Source organism: Aquila chrysaetos, chromosome 14, assembly GCF_900496995.4.
Source record: "Aquila chrysaetos chrysaetos chromosome 14, bAquChr1.4, whole genome shotgun sequence".
Taxonomy (NCBI): Eukaryota; Metazoa; Chordata; class Aves; order Accipitriformes; family Accipitridae; genus Aquila; species Aquila chrysaetos.
The window spans coordinates 33,070,631-33,087,009 of record NC_044017.1 but is presented as its reverse complement, the minus strand read 5'-3'; the positions used below and the strand labels follow the sequence as shown (position 1 = coordinate 33,087,009).

Here is a 16,379-nt window from a genome sequence, read left to right as displayed (position 1 = left end):
ACTGCCTGTGCGGGAAGTAAGGAAAGGCACGAACCAAGGACGCCTGGAGAGAATACAGCACGGGGGTGTGCGGGTAGGAGAGGGCTGGAGCACGGGGTGCCGTGTCTCCGTGGAGCATCTCTGGGCACCTCTAGGAGCAGCTCTGAAAGCTTCAGAGTGAGCCCAACCTCTCTGTCCCCTCGCCGAGTCGAGAAAACCACTGGTCTTTGAGAAGGAAAACAGCAAAGAGCTTCCTGATGTGTGAGCAAACCACCAAACAGGGAGCAAAACCGGTGGAAAGCGCTGGACACAAGTGGTAGGAGGTGGCTGCTTTCACCGATGGATTAGATGCTGTCCGCGTCTGTCTGTACAGGCTGTCCATGTCCTCCTGCGTGACTGTCGTGGTGGGCAAGGGGACAGACCGCCGAAGCATCCCCTCTGCTCAGCGCTGACAGATGCCGTAGGAGGTGGCTCTGCAACGCCTGGTGTGAAAAATACACAGGAGTAGAAAGGAGAGGCGAGGGAAAGAGCAATGGCCAGAGGCAGCTGTTCTCCAGAACTTCATCTGCAAGGTCTTCGTGGGCCGGATTCTGCTCTCGGGTACAGGACCGTGAATGCAAACCATCAACATCAACTCGGGTCCTGGAACAAACGGAGAGCTGCTGGGGGAGTCCGGGCTGGGAGGCTCGTCGGGGGGACAGGGTGCTTGCTCCCTGACTGTGGGAAACAGGCTCAGGGTTGATCTTCGTCGGTGGTGGCACTGGGGAGGAAGGCGAGGAGCTTCTTCAGTCCTGGAAGCAGCTAGAAGTCGCAGGACTGAAATGAGAAACTGGAGGGAAAGGCACAGCCTGCGCGGGCACTGTGGGCAGAGGGAGATTCCTTTGGAAGCCTTTTTCACCCCCCCGCAGTGTTTCTCCCAGGAGACTGGAGTTTGCTCTGATTTATTAATTGTGTTCTAATAAAGCCGAGCCCTGGTTTGGCATGGCTGCTGAGAGGAAAGGGGGAGCAGTCCTGCTTTTGGGCTCTGGCCAGTTTGGGCTCCTGCTGAATGGACTTTACACAGCCATCTGGAGCAGAATTTGGCCCAGGAAAAGACTGGAAGAGAAAAAGGTCAAAGGAGTGGGTAGAAGCAGGTTTTCTTCTTCAGAACCCTCTTGTTTGCTTTCCTGTGTCAGGTCAGTCTCCAGCAATCTGCCTTTCACTCTAGCACAACCCTGGTATCAGCAGGCTTACTGTATATTTACCCCTTCATAAATGAGAACAGAATTTAACCTTCTATCTACATCTGGGTTTTGTGTGCTTGCTCTCTTTAAGATATATAACCCTGGGGAAATTAAATTGAATACAAACCAGCTTCCTTCGTGCTTACATCTCTCCTCCAGGAGAGAGCCTGCACTGCAAGATACCAACACATTTGCTCAGTCAGGAAGAAGGTTTTGCTGAATTTCAGGATAAGAAAAATTCACATCATCGTTTCATACAGAACTTATTCTGCGGGGAGGCGGTTGGCTGTGGAGCAGTGAAACGCCCAGCTGAGCAATTTCAAGTGAACTTGCTTACTGCTGTCCACACGCCACGTACAAACCACGGCTGCCTCTGCCTGCCGCTGGGGCCTGAGGACAAAGTGTGGCTCTTCAAAGGATGACTGTTGTAGAGGGTCGCCTTCGAAGAGAAGTCCCGTGAAGTAAATCATTTCTGTGGGGCTTTATTAAAAGAAAAAAACAGCCAGCTGACCCTGTGATGGCGTCTCGGACCAAACTCCACGTGCTGGCATGGCAGCAAAAACCCCTCCTCAGGGCATGGCCTCTCTGAGCAGACGATCCCAGTGCCAGCACCTCTCCAGCCAGGTCCCAGTGGGGAGGACACAGGGTGCAGAGCCCCACAAAGGGGCTCCATCCTGCTGGAGCTCCTGGATGCTGGGTCTGGCAAGGAGCCCCGTTGCAACTACGGACTTAGAGCATTTTCTTTGCACAGGGGCTGAAGCAGGTCCCGGCTCCCGTTCCTGCCCGGTGCAGCTGGGGAGTGGAGAACCGGCAAACATGGCAGTGAGGACTGCTTCGCTCGCACCCTCCTGCCCAGCTCCAGGTGGAAAGAAGCACCGTTAGCAGCGATAAGGCTTTTTGGCAGCTCTCACAGCTGGAGGTAACCCCCCTGCCCGCGGCTGCAGGCTCAGTAGCAGAGGGACAACAGCACGGACTAAACTGCGCAGCCCTTGGCTCTTGGTCCTCTGCAACCTCTGTGGCTCTAAATCATGAACGTCGTGTTTTTTGTGGCTTTGTTTTCCTGTTTTGCTAATAGTTTGAGTGGAATAACAGAGCAGTGGTTTTACAGCATGACGCTGAGGACGAGTGTTTTGTGCCCTGTGCGGTGCCCGTGGGGATGCAAGGGCTGATGGGCTGGCACTGGAGGAGTGTGTGGGACCCAGGCGTGGGGCAGGCTCTGCCGTGGGGGTTTTGGGATAAGTCCTGGAATAAACGAGCCCTGAACTGTACCCAGGGGTGGTTTTGGAGACAGGTAGTGGGAGCAACCCAAAACTTAGCCCGGCAGTAAGTTAACAAGCTGTGTGAGCTACCAGCACTGGAGTCAACTCCTTTTTCAAGTTGCAGGGTAGGTATTTCTAACGTGTTGTGTGATGTCTTCTGCAGCGGGCAGAATGGAGCCTTTCTCTGGTGGAAAGCAAAGCAAAGCAAACAGGAGTTCCTCTTTCACTGAATGAGGTTAACATTATAACACTGATGAAGCAACACAAGTTTCCACATGCAGAAGTGTAGGCTGAATAAGAGGCCAAATCAGGTCAGTCTTCTACCTGACAGTGACTGTTCTCATTATACGGTTTTCAATAGACAGAATTCAAAAGGGATGAGAAACCACAAGGACAAGATCACTTTTTTTTTTAGGTTGATGAAATTTATTTGAATTTAAAAAAAAAAAGAAAGAAAAGCTGATTGAGCAGAGAGTAAAGATTTTGTACATCATTATTTTAATCTAAGTAGTTCTCCTATGCACGTCTCATAGGTGAAGATGGCTCAGAAACCCCATGAAAAACAATGCATGAGCTCCAAAGAGAGGATCTCAGCTGTGTATATATTTCCTGCATTGTTACACGAAGATCTTGGCAGTAAAGCCTGTTCCCTGTGTACTCTGAATAGACGAAGACCCTTCTGGAGTGCAGAGGTGACCTGCGGCGGCTGCTGTCACAGACCAGCTACTTTGCTGCCTGCGGTAGCTCAGAGGTGCTGCATCAGCACGTTCAGGGTTGACTTGCCGGTCTGTGAAATGCCACCTCTGCCCCCAAAAGTCACCCTTTTGGTATCTGCAGATTTAAAATGCTTGTGGGAGACAGTCAGTACCCTGCATGGGGCCTGGTGGAAATTCACACTCGGACAAGACACGCCAGTGAGCCAAAAGCAGGGGTGGGGAGCAGCACTGTGGCAAGCATATTTTCCTCCCAGACGACTACATGAACTGACAATTTAAATACATTTACTGTTGACAGGGAATATAAAGTACGTTAAAAGCTGATTTTAATTCAGATGATACCCCCCAAATGCTTACCTAACTGACTATCACAGTCTCCTACAGTGCCAAATAAATGATGCCAAGTAAATGACATTGGAAGAGGTCCTCATATGAGCGTGCTGCCAACTGCAGTTTCTGCTACTGATCTGGCTGAAGTGACAGGGAACCAAACAGAAGACAAAAGCATGAAGATGTTTATGAAGTTGTAGAGCTGACTTCCCATAAGAAGCCTGGTTTTCAGAAAGAAGGATTTGGTTGAATAGGCGAGAGAGGTGAGATCAAATGGGAACTTCCAGAGTGAATAATGTGGAAGAATGTTATATACAGGGCAGCTCTGCATAGGCCAGGTCATCAGCTGCGGTTTTGCCTCTCTTAAACTGACCAGGTGGATCCACATTGAAAGCCACGTTGCCAAACTGGCTTAGTACCGAGTCACAGCTTTTATGTCCCGCCTGTCATCCCCCAGATACCCTCCCTTCAGCCTGAGGATCAAGTCAGAAAACCAACTGGACCCAAGTGAGCGACATTTGACCGACGTCTGGGGCTGCTGGAACAGGTCATCTGCAACGTGTCCCGCTGCGGCTTTCGCGTGTGCCTCCCTGCGCTTGCTGCAGTTCCGCGGTGAGCTGTTGTCCTACCCTCTCACCTTCTGATGTGCCCCTGAGCTGGGCAGAGAAGCAAGGTTGTACGTATTTGTGCATGTTGCACGTATTTCCTCACGCACCCGCTTTGGTGCACCAAAGCTAACCAAACCCTCCTGACCAGCCAGCCCCAGTCTTCTTCCCCAGCGGAGTCTCCTCCTTGCCATTCAGCGCTCCTTCACTGGAGTGCCCCACGCTTTAGTAGCGGTGGGAGAGTTCAGCTGCAGCTCACGGGTGTCCCCGGATGATGTCAGGCATTTCTCCTGACAACCCCGGCCGCCTCTTTCCTAAGCAGATTTCTGCATTTGTGCCATCCCGACGCTGGCACAGCAGCGACGAAGAGCAGCGGCGCGGGGTGGGGGTCCCAGCTCTGGAGGGCCCGATCCGGCTCCCTGGCCAGCCCCGCTCCACCGGAGCTGACGGCACGGCCACGGTGGGTTCCGCCGCAGCGGCGAGGGTTCCTTCCACCACCCGCCAGCACGGCGTGGAAAAATGGTCCTGCTCCACCATGACAGGCGGAGGAGAAGGGGCGGGTGGGGTGCTTCCCTCTCCCTCTGCTAGCAGGGAAAAACAAAACCTTTATTCTTCAGGAGCTGATCTGCTCTTGCGGCTTACTCCCCGCTTCAGGTCATAATCCCTTTCGGTGACATCACAGGTACAGCCGCGGCCGCCAAGGTGATGTCACGATGAGAAGCTTATGACTGTAAATGGGGAATAAGTCACAAGAACAGATGACCTCAAAAGGAGCCAATATCCTGTTGTTATATAAATGTCCCTAATACTTATATAAATGTGCCAGTAAGAAAAAATAAGAAACAAAAAAGGCCCGATGGTCTCTCCGCGTATGTGAAGACATGTGTAAATTTGACATTTTTGTCACAGACCTGTAGACCCTTTATTAGTCTGTCTTGCCTCTAAAAATCTTTCTGCTATTATCTCCATTTATATAGCTGCTCAGCGTTTTTAACCAACCTCAGGGTCCTTCCTCATTTAAAAATACTATTACATTTAAAATTAAGAGAAAAGCACAAAAGTTCTCCATATTTTGACATGTCCAATAACCACTTACATGCTTAGGGATAGCTAAGCATCTCAGCAAGATATAATCTACATTTTAGTGTCAGGAATGCGGTAAGTAATTTGAACATATAAGAGCAAGGAAATGTGTCTTTTCTGTGAAGCCCCCTGGGCTCCATGGGAAGTGCCACAGACTGACTGGGTGTAAATATGAAGCTATCTAATTATTAGCTGTTGTATTTTTATGATAAATAGGAACTAATAAAATGGAAAACTAGGTACAATTGTGTCCCAGAAAAAGCTTTACTGCAGCTATAAAAATTAAACTTCATATGCTGGACTATATTCTTAGAAGTTGGAAATGACGTTCAGAATCTCTAAGGCCTTTTTTTTTGTAGATGTCTTGTCTCCATTGTGCTGCTGGTTTATTATTTTCCATGGCCAAATATTTGTTACATTTCCTCCTGGAATTTTTTTAATGGATTTTCTTGCTTCGATAGGATAAGATGCATGTTTAAATGCCTCTAGGGGTAAATAATTTCACATCCACACTTTCAAGCACAAAGTCTGGATCTTCAGTAGGTTTTTACATTATGCAAGTAGACGTTTAAGGTACTTAATACTTTCCAACCTCTAGTGCCCTTTTTACACAGAGACAGGCAGTCAGCAGGGATTAATCTGATCCTAATTAACCACAAACTCTTCTGATATTTGGTCACTGCACAGTAGCGTGCTGCCAGGTACACAGAGGTAAACTGATCTGGATTATCTGCTGGTGCATGTGGTTCGCGGAGGGAGGTCTGGTGCTCCGTGCCGTGGGTGAGTTACAGGCAGATACGGCTTTAAGCCCGGAGCGGGGAGACCGCTGTACGAAGCTGGAGTTGTAAGGAAAGGGGAAAGCACTAACTGGAAGACCTCTTCCTAACGGCTTTCTGTTGAGGTTTCCTTTTTACAGATAGCATTTGTCAGTGCTGCGCTGCAACAGGGCAGAAAGCGAAAAGCATGAAAAATCCAAAGAGCAGAACAGTTTCTTCTTCTTTTTCAGCAGTAAAGGAGCACGACTTTGTGGATACAAGTCCTCTCTCTTTTTCTGGCCCATGTACGAGCACCATGTCTGATGGAGCCTTGGGAAGGTGCGAGCGAGCGTGCGCGTGTCTTTACTGGCGCGCAGCCCACCATGGCTCTCGTCTTTCTTCCCTTACTGAGCAGCTGAGCTCTGCCCGCCTCTCACAACACAGAAAGCAGAGTGCTGAAGGTCTTCCCCGGCCTCACGGTAGCCCATAAAGCAAACAACAAGCAGAAGTGGTGAGCAAGGTGGGTACGAGCAGAGCCTTAGGCTGGCGGTGGGGAGAAGCGGCTGTGAGAGCCTTGCGCCGCTGTGGCATCGCAGGCGGCAAGAGCACCCGGGAGGAGGGGGACGTGTCTGCTGCAGGCACGGAGGAGACCTGGGTGAAGCACAGAGACCACAGCAAAGCTCTCAGGCTACCGCAGCCCAGGTGTCCTGGTGCGACCCAAAAGCCCAAAACAGCCTCCCTGAGACCAGGCTCCTGCTCTCCCCTCCCGTCTGATGTGGAATCAGTGGCGGCCCACGGTGTCCTGCATGGGGAAAGGTAAAGCCTTTGGCTTACTGTCTCCATAGAGGAACTGTGACGTCCAGTATTTCTGCCAAGAGGTCTGGGCGATGGGCTCAGCCTGTCCTTGTGAGTGCTGTGAGTGACAGCTGAGCGGACTTGAAGGGACAGCCAGGCACAGGGACGAAGAATCCTGCCGGAGGAAAATCAAGGTTAGTTTACAGCCGTAAGTATAAGACCGGGGGAAAGCAGAAGATCCAAAGGTGGATCAATAAATACATTCACAACGGCATTGGGATCCTTTTTCAAGTGGAAATATCCCTCTGGTAACTGAAGTTAGTCAAAGTCAGTGCAGAAGAGAGCATTGAGGGGTTGATTTACAGCAGGGTGGATGGGTTGCACCTCCTGCTGGTGTCCAGTTTAATGTGGCCTGGCTGATGTAGCTGGGAAATGAACCATCACACTCATTGTGAGCATGTGTCCCTCCCCAAGTCATACACCATTGTTTTCCTGCTGACAGTTTTCTACAAAAGATTTATGCATTTATAGCAGTTCTTTTTTTCTTTTCCCAGCACGGCAGCGGCCCTAGCACACATCCTTTACAGGCCTGAGCAGGTCTCTACCAACTCAAACCTGGACCTGGCATTCGGTTCCTGAACAAGGAGATGCAGCAGCTGATGCTAGAGCATCCTTTCTCTCCCGACGGAGTATCTGAGGGTACCATCAGTCTCCTGGAAAGAAGGGTCCCGTCTCTCTCGGCTGTGCTTGAGAGAGAGCTAGCGGCTAAGAATAAGCCAGGGGCTTTTCTCACTAGGAGGCAAAGCAGATTTCTCTCTCTACTTTTTCAGGGAAGAGCTCAGGAAATCATCCACCTGACTCCCCTGTGAGCGGCTGGCCCCATGCCACCGGTTTCCCCTCTCCTGCGATGGCCTGGCACTGTTTGGTGTCCGTTCCCCAGCCCCCTCCCTCCCACCCCCAACACAAACTGGGGCCTTGGGCAGCTCTCTCGGGCTCTTACCCATGGCGACTGCATTTCTCTCCTCCTATAGGTATGAAAGAGCGTGCAAGGATCGAGGAGCAACGCGGTGTTAGAGCTGAAGGTGATTCATGGATTTAATTTCCCCAGGAACAAGGGGTAATTTGCAGTTGCACCCTCCTACCCACTGGTGTCGGGAGGTGATGGTGCTCAGCTCTACCAGGGCTGGTCTACTATTTGCTAAGGCAACAGAGAAAACTCGGTACAGAAGGTGGCAAGAAAAGCTTGTTACAGAGCCAAAATACCCCTACCCAGTGTTAATGCTGGACATTAGCAGCTCTGGCTCTTGATCTTCATGACAGTGGCAGTGGCCAGACCAGCACTTGAATAGGGAGCCAATATGTTGATGTAAAACTTTTCTCAGAAGGGTGGGTTCTGGACAAAACGGAATCCTGTTGCCCTGCTCCCTCCGGGCTCTTCACAGACCCTCAGCCCCCCGCTGGACCGTTGCCTCATTTGTGATGGTCGCTCAAGACTTCTGCATCATCTCAAGGCAGGCTGACAGGATCACCCTTATGACTCAGGGAAACAACTTTAAAATTGATTTTTTTTCCTATATTGTTGCAGGTGTTCCTGTGGATGGAAAAAGGGAGGAAGCAGCAGAATAAAGGTCAGAAGAGACAAATCTCCCAGAAATGGGATCCTGAAAAGTAACTTGCTGTCCTGAAGTGGCTAATATTAGGCAAATTCGCCACAGAGCTAGGTGGTAGTTCTTCAGATACCATGGTGACCACGGCACCTCCGATCCTCTGAGAACAGCTTGATTCACTGCCTGGGCTTTACCTTTCTTCAGATGGCCCCAAACAGGAGAGGCAAAAACCAGCTCAAGCCATAGAAGTAGGCAAGCAGGTACTCGCATGAACAAGCGCTGGTTTCCAGCATGAAGTTTGTTTATTGCTATCCCCTTCCTTTTTTTGCCCCCTTAACTCTGAAGCATTGTCCCTGAGCCATAGCGGTTCTTGGAGATCAAGAGAGTAAAAATAATCTCCAGAGTAGCAGTGATTTTGGGAAGCTGCCCTCTCTTGTATCAGTGTGCAGCCTGCTTCGTATCCAGCCATGAGCTCTTGCCGACACAGCTGGAGTCTGGCAGGAGCAGAGCGCTGGCTCCAAGCTGAGCTTTCACGGCTCAAATGTGGGCTCAGCTCTTACAGAAAACATTCACTGCCTTCCCCTCCTTTAAAGTGAAGTCTGCTGGAATATACATCTAACAGAATAACATCATTTTGTTTAGGTTTCTCTCTAGTAAGCAGCTCTGCATTAGACCTAGTTTCGGTAACACAGTGTTACTCATTTTTTCTCTGGGGAGGCCGAGGGAGCACGTGGCTGAGGGTCTTGTGCGAAGCCAGGCAGAAGGCATGTGCCATTAACTACAGGATGGCTGCTGGTGGTTCATCTGGAGTTGTTCCCTGTGCACTTTTGTTCTGAGATGCCTTTCAAGCTGGGACCCTCAGCGCTGTTATATTCCTCACCCCTGAGGTTGTACAAACATGGCAAATCTGTGTTCTGGAAGAAGACAAAATTAAACTGTTAAACTATCTATCTTGTTTTATCAGAAACATTACTAGTAATAGAAAAGAAAAAGTGTTACAAAGCTAATTGCTCTTTCTGAAGGTGACTTTAGGGACACGACGATGTGCTGATTCTGCTTGAGATGTGGCATAGCACATATGCTCACTGCATGACTGTTGTAATTAAATATAAAACATTTATTTCTCAATGGATTTTTTTTCTCCTTGCTTAATGTGTCTCTCTTGCTGCTTTGTCTCGTAACAACTCTATTAATTAAGAAAAAGCATCAAAGGACCAGCTGATGAATGAATGAATCATGAAATTAAGAAATTGCTGTTTTTCAATATTTTCTTTCTTTTACAGATAGAACAGCTACATCTGTCTGTAAGTGTTCGTGTTAAATATGGGGGCATTTAATGTTGCAGTTCCTTGGAAAACAAGACCCTCCTTTTACTTCAGTGTTTCAAGAAGAGAAAAAATATCCATCGTTTGTTTAGGGGAAAAAAAAAGAGCTAGCAGTTGTCACAGTGTCAAAATTAATTATCCCGGATTGATCCTTTTGCCTTGATCTTTATGACCCTCAAGAATTCCAAATACTTATCAGTCAATCATTTAAATTCCTCAGCTAAACCCCATACCTCATTAAATAAAGAAATAAGGAGGGTCTTGATATGCTTTTCCTTAGGCCTGTCACTCCACAGTCTGAAAATACAGATCATGCCATCTTAAACTATTCTCAGGAGTCTCCTTTTTAAATCGCGGAAGAGCCTTATGTTCCTCTATGCATTTCATCACATTCTCATCAGTGACACTTTCTCACTGGTCCCTCTTAAGAACAACTTCAAACACCACATTCAGTGGTGGAAGGAGACCATGGGACATTAAATTTCCTGATGACTGTGCTCATGTCACCAAGCAACAAAAGATTGTTGGGTGTTGCAATGGCCTAGTGAAAGGCAAGGGGCAAAAGAGAAAGGGTGTACTTAGGACACACATCTGGAAAAATTTAAGATACATGTGAACCTTTCTGTGTGTGTACTGACTTCTTAAAGACATTGGGATCTAACAGGAATATTGCAGAATGGAGAGAGTGACCCAAAACATCAGACTACAGGACTGTGTATGTCCCAGACTCTGTGCTTTCTTCATTCTGGGTGCAAAGCAAAACAGAGGTAGGCAATTCTGGAGCATGTACCCTGCTGAGATACAAACCACACTGGAGAAAAGCAGAAAACGCCTTTGGGCATTATGGGTGACGGGGAAATGGCCAAAAAAAGTGAAGATATCCCCCCCGAAACCTTGTTACCGGTGCTGTTTGTGGAACGGCCGGTCTGTCCCGCCGTGTCCCAGCTGCTCTCTCAGTGCTTGGTGTGACCCGCGTGGTCTCCTCAACGCTGACCCCGTGCCACGGCAGAACATGGCTGGGATCCCTCTCGCCTCCCTTTAGCTGCGTCCCAGTTAGGGTTCCTGTGACAGGACACCAGAGCTGGGCTGTGAGGGACACCCGTGCAGACCCCCCCCGCCTGACCTGCCATGCAGTCGTAAAGCCTGGCTCTCCAGGAGCTCGTCCTTCCCCGGACACCCGAGGCAGGCTGCTCTGAAACCTTCCTGCTGAAACTTTCTACTTTGTGCAAGACCGCTGAGGTCTGTAGGGAGGCAGGGTATCTGTAAGTGGATGTAGCCAAGAGAAGCTGCTGGGCGCACAAGCTTCCACCCTTTTTGGACGGCTGAGGCTGCAGTAATGAACCAACCACGGTTCATTTCTTAAAAATTAAGAAATTTTTAACTGCTTCTTAGAGATCTGGACACTGGAGCTGCCATACGAGGGCCTGGTTATACACCACGTCACAGAGGGGCATTTTGCTTTCTCTGTGGCTCAGGGAATAGCTGATATTGATGGAGCAGGAGCGGCCACGGCCGCCTGCCGCTCCTTCGCAGGAGGATGCAAAATGTGCCAGGCAGGGGCTCAAACAGCAGCTTTTCCACTGAGGCAATTAAGTGATTGTCAGTTTGAAGAGGGAAGAGATGATCGTTGCTAACCTTCATACACCTTTGCTGAGCTAAACAAACACACATTTTACAGGGCTTCCAAAATCCCACAAGTGCTCCCTTGAGAGATCAGCCAGGATCTTTCAGTTGATTCTGGGTTCCCCTATATCAGTAATCTTTGCATTTCTTTGGGCTGAGACCCCGGTGCCTTGGTGAGCCGCAGTAACGTGCAGTACAGGATGCACAGGTAACATCATCTTCCTCTTTTCAAACCACAGTAACTTCACAGCCAAAGTTCTGCTGTTGTATCAGAGTCAATGTCCAAACTATGCCAACAGATCCACTCCACACACATCATACATTTCATTCCATCATACATCTCTATTGATACATGAAAGCCAGCTTTTGCCCTGATCTGTGTTTTCTCATGATAGATCATTCAGCTTACTTTTGTTCCTGCTTCTTTAGGACGGCACAGCTGGTTTGTTTTCCACTTCCAGTTTTTCACCTTTCATCCACTTTTCCCATTCTCTTACTGTGTGATGAGCATTACAAACCAGTATCTGGACCTGGGCTGCTGCCAAAGGAGAAGCTTAAATCAGAGGCAAATCAGAGCCATTCATAAATCAAACCTGAATAGATTTTTGCTGCAGTTTGTGTCTTGCAGTATTGTGCACTGTGATAACTTGAAGGGGAAAGGCATCAAACACCCAGGGTGTAGAGAGGCTCAGAGCGGCACTTAGTCCCCCAGACAGAGTCCAGGCTTCTCCAAGTTTCTCTCCTCCTCGCAGGTACAACCTCACGCAGCGTGGTGCAGCCATGTCCCCACCTGATGAGTTATCCCTGCCAAAAACTCCCATTTCCCCAAGACAGCAGAGCACCAATTAACTCCTTTCCCGGTGTGTGGGTGACTTCATATCATGCACCTTCCTCTCTCAGGCCCTGTGGCCCACGGAGATGTCCCCACCAGAGACACATATAGTGTGTATGGAGATGTTCTACACCAAAGTTACAAAATTTGCAAATCTGCTTTCTTGTCCTCCTACTTGCCTCTCAGGGGCAATGCCGGCACCTCCCAAGCTCTGGGATAAGAAGTGATGATGTTCACTCTTTTGGTCAACATCAGGGGACAAAGCTGGCACTGTCACACTAGTTACTGAACTCGATGGAAACAGCCTGGTGCCCTTCAGCAGGACCTGCTCTATTATACCTGTAGTTTTTGCCCTGTGCAAAATCCAGATTGCATGTGGCATCTTCAGTGAAGCTTCCTAGGAAAACAATGATTATTTTCCAGAAAAGTTCTTGCTCAGTCCCTGAGACTGCAGTTCCCTAAAGAGCCTAGTTCTAAGAACCAGCAATAAGAAATAGGGCTTATTCCTATCACCTTTGGGAGAATTCTCCTATGTAACTTCATTTAATTGAAATTAATTTAATTTTTATACTTTTTTCTATATAGCATTCTTTTCTTTTACCCAGAATCTTAACTCCTGTATCACAGATTGCAGTCCCCTCTCTATACTTCTCATCCATCCACATCTCAAGTCTTTTATTTCATGCCAGTCTTAACAAGATTGCATATCATTTTCAGAAGATTTCACACTTCTGAAAGTCCATATGGTTGTCAAATTCTTTTCTGATGCCACTTGTTTATGGCTTCAAAATAATCAACATGGATTCACACATCCTCCCCCCCACCTTTTGTACACAACTCCAATAAGATTAATTCACTTCTCCAAATGATGCTGCCAAACTTAACACATCAGCACAGAAGGCCTGGGGCAAAAATCTGTTCCACCTTGCTATGCTATTCATTTTTGTGGCAGGCTGCAAGCTAGCTGTCACTCCAGAGAGCAGCCAGGTTCTCTTTGGACCACCTACCGAAAACTGCAGCATCAGAAAAGGCACGTCCCGGTGAGCTGGTATGTCTAACAGACAAGGAGCCTCCCCACGCAGAGAAGAGCTGGATGGGAAGACAAAGAATAGAGAAGGGAAGATTCAGGGAAGGAAGGGAAGGGCAGGGAAGAGGAGGGTCTGTGGGGACAGGCAGCATGCATCCGAGGGAACTCATCTGTGAAGGAAGGTGTTGAAACAGCAAACCAGCCCATCAGCTCAGAGCAAAGGTTGTCCTGGAAACCTGGAAAACACTCTCTGCGCTCGGGCTCTGTTGGCAACCTGACAGCTTCAGCATCCTTAGTCCCTGGGGCTGGCGGCTGCCCTCCACCACCCCCACATCTCACCCCCGATGCCTTGAAGAGGGGGGTCTTGCATGGCCCTGCACGCCTGGAGCTGGTGCACCGTCTGGGGCTAGAAAACAGGAGGGAGGTCACGGCTGGATCCTATCATTCTGCTTCTCTCCCGCCCTTCGGCTTGTCCCAGCTCTCGCCTCCCCATTTCCTACCCAGGCGGGCGGCAGCGGTGGCCCCACAGCAGCTGTGCCTATTGCTGCCATAGGCAGCCCCGAAATGCCTTTCTTCAAAGCTTCTGCACAGTCTTTAGAAACGTGGCAGGGTGGGAACGAGCATCCTCACCCCTCCTGTGGGAAAAACTACAGAGCAACCAGCTCTTAAGAGAAAGCAAGGCAGCAAACTGCGGGGAGAGAAACTTCAGGGCAGAGGCTGCATTTCTGTGGGTTTACATGGCACAACAAGGGAACGCTGGCAACTAGTCAAAAGCCATGAGCAGAGCCACCAAGTAATTAATTAAAGCTTTGCTTTCTTGTGACCGAAAAAAACCCAACCCAGAGTAGGAAAAAGTGGGAGTCACAGCCATGTCATGGCAAACCATGTGAAAAACCCCACCTGCTCCTAATCACAATCCAGTTAAAAAAAAAAATAAATCTGTCCATGCAATAGCACATGTGAACTACAAAAAGACGGCTGTTAATTCACTGAATTAGGAGGAATTACAAAATTGGTATTATGTGCTGCATTCTTAAGCTGTATCAGTTTCGGGACGCCCTGTCACCGAGCGCATTACACCTAAGGAGCCGGAGCGCTCCGGTGGCACCGCTAACCTAACAAGAAGCATTGTCGTGGCAGGAGTTGGGTCATACTTAGCAGATTACCTCTGTACCAGGAGGGCTAAAATTTCCATCAAAGTAAATAGGGGACTTTGTGACAGCCAGCCGGCTTCCCACGTTGTGCTCAAGGGCTTGTTCGCAGCAGATGCTCGGCTCCATCCTGAGCGGTCGCCCCACGGGCTGCAGCCTCTTCCTCGCCTGCAGCTCCGGTGCAGCAAAACGAGGCGTTGCGTCATCATCAAGCCGTTGGGTTATTCTGCTGCCCAGCTTCGCGATGGAAGGGAGGGTGATAAAGCACAGCCGTGGGGTGCGGAGGGCAGAGGGCCAGGGCCCGCAGGGTCACCCACCGGGTGCTGTGGGGTTGTCACCCACCCGGGGCTGGCAGCTCCTTGTGATGGCACTCGTGTGCATGAAAACCACGAGATGGCACTAGCAACTTTTGCAGGCCGGTGGCTTCCCAGCGAGTACACCAAAAAAAAAAAAAAAAAAAAAAAAAAGCATACTGCATTGCTTTGATCCCCACCACGAAATACAGGTACTCTGCAGTCACTGAGATGCGAATGGGGTATTTCTCTTACTGACTGGTCAGCTTTGGCTAAATCCATTTCCATTGCCATTTAATTATGTACTAATGGTCAGCAGTTTTTATTTACAACAGGTGGATTGCATTAATGGCCTCCACCTACCAAGCCATTTTGCATTTTATGCCTCGTATATTTAGGAGAAAAGTGACTAAAAAGAACGACTGATTTCAAAGTGAACTATGCTTAATGCAAAAGCCTGAGTCAAAGCAGGGGCAGGGTATGCCTCTTCTGTTGTGAAGCTCTCTAGGACTCCAGAGATGCCCTTTCAGTGGCCAAACAGAAGCAACACCGTCTATCTGTAAACTGCTAAATAAAAGCAGGCTGAATACTGATCTCCAGCTCCAAGGCCAGCCCAGCACTGCCTGACTTGTGCCCACACCTTTCAGAGCTGTCCCATCGGTCACAGACGTACCACACGGGAGCTGGCCTGGCTCCCCTCCTGGACCGCTGCAGGATCCTTACGGCTCTAGGACACACCTGTCCCATTTTGCAGGGGAGGTTGTTATCTGAAATAAAGCGAGGACTGCATTGCAGCCCAGCTGAGAGGTGCTTTTACAGCATGTCCCTGAGGGGCTGAGTTTCCTGCCCTGTGGGATGCCCAAGGGCATGCGGGAGGACAGGGAGATGCAAAGTCTGGTGGGCAGTGCTGGAGACAGGGGGGACCAGGCTTGGGGTAGCTTCTTCCATAGTGGGAACAGTCCTTGGGGTGAAGGGAACCAGGCAGTGTCTTGGAGAAAGCTGCTTGAAAAATTCCAAAACAGAGCTAACAAGCAACCAAATGATCCAGCGTCTGAACCTTCTCCCTGTCCCTCTTCCATTCACCACCATAGACATTTCCCACGACAGGATTTACAACGCCTTGCAGGGCTTTCCACATCCAGCAGTTGGATTCCCTCCCCACATGCAGGACATTTCCTCCCATTTATCTCACAACCTGTTTGTTCCTGGGTGCAGGGTGACACGATCCTTCCCACGTACTGAAGTGACATTGCCCAGCATTTCTGCATGGACTTTTCCTGGAACAGGGAGCGCCCAGTGAAATTATCCGGGTGAAGGCTGCAAATAAACGTGACTATTCTCATGCAAAGCATGAATTCAGTGCCATTCACTGCCATGAACTGCTGTGGAAACCCAAGGAATGAAAAGAGATTCAATAGGAAATTTGACAAATTGAGGGAGGCTAAATCCATTGGTAGCACAATGTAGCAGTTGGTCACACAGTGATCTGAACATAGGTTTTGGCTCAGGAAGTCTGGATTCTGTGTACATTTAGCGATTTACACTATGCTGAGTCCTGGAAGCTGGGAAAGGATGCCACAGGGAGGATTGCTCTGTTCTCAAATGACACTTAGGCTCAGATGAGAGACAATTCATTATCTGAACAGAAATAATTTTGAGTTAGTTTGGGGAAGAGTCAATATGGTTTTATAAAGGGAAATCACACCTCACAAATCTATTAGAGGCTTCAGAAGGCATCAACAAATAGGTGTACAGCCAAGAATGGTTTTCCAAAGT

The 16,379-nt window shown here is 49.1% G+C and overlaps 1 long non-coding RNA gene across 1 annotated transcript; it reads left to right on the top strand.

Moving 5' to 3' along the window:
• The first annotated feature begins 5,139 nt into the window (after positions 1-5,139).
• LOC121233805 lies at positions 5,140-9,434 on the top strand. The gene is made up of 3 exons (XR_005933974.1): positions 5,140-6,470; positions 6,796-6,939; positions 8,331-9,434. It is a non-coding gene; the product is annotated as an uncharacterized LOC121233805 (long non-coding RNA).
• Positions 9,435-16,379: the final 6,945 nt, after the last annotated feature.